The sequence below is a fragment of the Perkinsus marinus genome (genome assembly GCF_000006405.1).
Source record: "Perkinsus marinus ATCC 50983 genomic scaffold scf_1104296973364, whole genome shotgun sequence".
In the NCBI taxonomy this organism is placed as follows: Eukaryota; Perkinsozoa; order Perkinsida; family Perkinsidae; genus Perkinsus; species Perkinsus marinus.
The window spans coordinates 1-853 of record NW_003201436.1 but is presented as its reverse complement, the minus strand read 5'-3'; the positions used below and the strand labels follow the sequence as shown (position 1 = coordinate 853).

The window sequence follows — 853 nt, the reverse complement described above, 5'->3', positions numbered from 1 at the left end:
GAGAATTGATGTATATCCCAAAAAAATGTATCTACCTCTAGACTCTTATCCTATATAAGCCCTACCATTTCAGCGGAATTCGCTGTCGTTGCAGCCGTCATTTGGGAAGAGACCTCATATGAAGAGTGCGAACGATGTCATTACTACGCCGACGTTCTTGTCAAAGCGTTGGGCTACGTATGCAAGAATGCGAGTCAGCTAAATATCATCGTCCTTGCAGAGGTGCTCCGCGATGCTGTGAGCCACTCCCCTAGCAACATGAACAGGGCGGCGATTCTCATGGGCAGAGATGAGATCTTTTGAAATTTCCAGACAGCGTGTCCGAGTGGTTAAGGAGATGGACTTGAAATCCATTAGGCTCTGCCTGCGCAGGTTCGAATCCTGCGGCTGTCGTATGTCTGATGGCGTATGGGTTTTCAAGACATCTGAGCAGTCTCGCTTTCGAATCCTCATAGCGACTCCGATGGACATTATGAACGAGTAGGATGCGAACGAACTGATGCGCATGACATTTGAGGAACATTGATGAGAATTGATGTATATCCCAAAAAATGTATCTACCTCTAGACTCTTATCCTATATAAGCCCTACCATTTCAGCGAATTCGCTGTCGTTGCAGCCATCATTTGGGAAGAGACCTCTTACGAAGAGTGCGAACGATACCATTACTACGCCGACGTTCTTGTCAAAGCGCTGGGCTACGTATGCAAGAATGCGAGTCAGCTAAATATCATCGTCCTTGCTGAGGTGCTCCGCGATGCTGTGAGCCACTCCCCTAGCAACATGAACAGGGTGGCGATTCTCATGGGTAGAGATGAGATCCTCTGCGCCTTCCAGACAGCGTGTCCGAGTG

The 853-nt window shown here is 48.3% G+C and overlaps 1 non-coding gene across 1 annotated transcript; it reads left to right on the top strand.

Annotated features, from left to right (window-relative positions):
- The first annotated feature begins 311 nt into the window (after positions 1-311).
- Pmar_PMAR018732 lies at positions 312-393 on the top strand. The gene has a single exon. It is a non-coding gene; the product is annotated as a tRNA-Ser (tRNA).
- The last annotated feature ends 460 nt before the right edge of the window (positions 394-853 follow it).